This window comes from Odocoileus virginianus, chromosome 20 (genome assembly GCF_023699985.2).
Source record: "Odocoileus virginianus isolate 20LAN1187 ecotype Illinois chromosome 20, Ovbor_1.2, whole genome shotgun sequence".
Taxonomy (NCBI): domain Eukaryota; kingdom Metazoa; phylum Chordata; class Mammalia; order Artiodactyla; family Cervidae; genus Odocoileus; species Odocoileus virginianus.
The window spans coordinates 4254623-4257721 of NC_069693.1; positions in this window are offsets into that span (position 1 = coordinate 4254623).

Here is a 3099-nt window from a genome sequence, read left to right on the forward strand (position 1 = left end):
AATTGATAAGCAACAAGGATTTCCTGTATAGCACAGGGAACTATGAGGCTTTCCAGGTGGTGCTGGCAGTAAAGAATCTGACTGCCAAGGCAGAAGACATAAGAGGGATATGGGTAGGAAAGATCCCCTGGAGAAGGGAAAGGCAACCCATTCCAGTGTTCTTGCCTGGAAAATCCCATGGTTACAGTCCATGGGGTCGCAAAGAGTCCGACCTGATTGAGCACACACAGGAATGCAGGAACAGTGAAATATAATCTGAAAAAAAAAAAAAAAAAAAAAAACTGAATCACTTTGCTGTATTCCCGCACCTAACACAATATTGTGAATCAACTAGGCATGTGTATTCAGTCACTTCAGTTGTGTCCAACTCTTTGCGACCCCATGGACTATAGCCCACCAGGCTCTTCTGTCCATGGGATTCTCCAGGCAAGAGTACTGGAGTGGGTTGCCATTTCCTTCTCTGTGTCCTTGAGGGACACCTAAAACAAATCTCATGACTTTTACAGTCATCTTAGATGATAAAGACTTTCAGTCCTTTTTTAAAAGTCACATGCAAGGAAAAAAATCTGTGTCAGTTCAGTCATTGCAACGCTTTTGGCAAGTTGCCTGCGGCTCCCGCGGGCATGGTCGGCTTTTTATTTACGTCCCTACCTGGAGCGTCTGCTCCTCTTCCTCCTCGCTCTCGAGGCTGCAGTTTTCTCGTCCGATGCCTGTGGGTGCATCTCCTCCAGGGAGGAAACCCTCGGTCTTGGCGGGGAGGTCGGGGGCGTTCATCGTTGCATTTCCAGCGTACCTCTGCAGAGTTCACCTCCTACCTCCAGATGGCGCTCCTGTAAAGGCTATAAGACCCCTAGTCTCTCTCCTTCCCCTCGCCTCCTCTTCCTTTCTCCCCTTCCCTCTTCTCCAGGCTGTGCCCCCTCAACGCCTTCCAGGCCCTTAGCACAATCTGGGGCCGCGGAGATAGTTCAGCCGTGAGCGAGATCCCAGTCTTCTCTGGGTCCTGAGCCTCTTCCCGTGTTCAGTGCTCCGAATGATCCAGGTGAAGCTTTTCCCCGCTTGAGGCGTGAAATGAGTAACCATCAACCTCACCACACTCCTATGCTGAAGAGAGAATGGACCCACGGCTCTGCCAAGGTTCTTGTAAACAAACACGGGGAAACAAGACAAGACAGCTCTTCTAGGGACTTCCCTGGTGGTCCAGGGGTTAAGACTCCTTGCTTTCAACGGAAGGGGTGCAGGTTCAATCCCTGGTTGGGGAGCTAAGACCCCACGTGCCTCACAGTCAAAAGCTCTAAATATAAGACTGAAACAATGTGGAACTGTTTAACAAAAGAAGTTTAATAAAGACTTTAAAAATGAAAAAAAAAGTTTCTTAAAGAATTCATGAATAAATGCACATGAAAAAAGGTGACCTCCATCAAAATGTTAACAAGGGTGGGCAACTTGAGTAATTTCTTCTTTTAATTGTGTGGGCGTGCTATTTCTTTTTAAAATAATTAATTGGTTTTATTTCTGGCTGCACTGGGTTTTCATTGCTGCTCATGGGGTTTTTCTAGTTGTGAGCAGGGGGCACCAGGGAAGTCCAAGGAGAGCTTTGAAGGGAATCTGTTTCGACTCAGAATTAAAGGCTGTGAAATAGGGCTTGCCTGGTGGTTAAGAATCCACCTGCCAATGTAGGGGATTCAGGTTTTGTCCCTGGTCTGGGAATTAAGATCTCATGTGCCATGGGGCAGCTAAATCTGCACACTGCAACTATTGAGCCTGTGTGCTCTGGAGCCAACACATCACAACGGAGACTCAACACAGCAAAATAAATAAATAAATAAATAAATAAATAAGGCTGTGAACTCTCTAGCCATGAGAAATGTAAGCAGGATGACATCTCAGGCAGAAGGTACAGTCAGTGCAAAGGCCCTGAGGCAGAAGCGAGCTTGGCACGTTCTAGTTCTAAACTTCTAGTTCCTGGCACATTCTAGTTCCAGCCATTGTGGCTGGAGCAGAGAAGGCTGGTCAGAATTTAGCCCAAGAGAAGAAGGGGTATATGTATGTGTGTGTGCTAAGTTGCCTTCAGTCACGTCTGACTCTTTGCAACCCTATGAACCGTAGTCCACCAGGCTCTTCTGTCCATGGGGTTGGTTCTCCAGGCAAGAATACTGGAGTAGGGTGCCATTTTCTCCTCTAGGGGATTTTCTTGACCCAGGGATCAAACCTGCGTCTCTCACATCTCCTAAATTGGTAGGAAGGTTCTTTACCACTAGCGCCACCTGACAAGCCCATGTATGTGTATGGCTGATTCTCTTTTCTGTATAGTAGAAGCTGACACAACATGGTAAATCAACTATAACAAAAAAACTATAGCAATATATAGTTATAACATATTGTATATATAATATATATTATTATATACATATAACATATACATATAATTATATATATATATAACATATATAATTGTAGCATGCTCAATTGTGTCTGACTCTTTGTGACCCCAGGGACTGTAGCCCACCAGGCTCCTCTGTCCATGGGATTTTCCAGACAGAATCCTGGAGTGGGTTCGGCAAAGCTTTTTAAAAAGCCAGGTGAGGGGAGTGGGTCATGGGGTGTGTGACCACCTCCTGCATGATTCTCTGATCGGCTGATGGTGAGGTCACAGGGCGGTGTCGCCGGGGTTCACTTTATCAGTCTTGGGGCTCCAGGAGGCCTGGAGTTCTGTGCTCATGACCATCAAGCAATGAACATCTTCTACTTGGTGGAGGGTTTTCACATCTGCAAAACAGCTCGGGAAGTGTCCGCCAAGTACTACCACCTGGGTACTTCAGAGCAGAGCTGAAGCAGAGGTTATGGGGGAACGCCTGTCCTCGCCTCCCCCCACATAAGCTCCCACAGCTCACTCGTTGCTTACAATGTCTGAGCAGACTTGAAGGAAGTGAGAAAGTTATTAAGAGTTATGCCTTTATCTGGAGGCCGGGCATTTTAGAAAGAGGAAACAGCCACTTCACAGACCTAAGGCAGAAAAGCACCTTGTGTGTTTGAGGAGTAACCTGGGAAGCCAGTGTGGTTGGGGAAGAAGTGGGAGATGAGGTTATAAGAAAGAAAAAG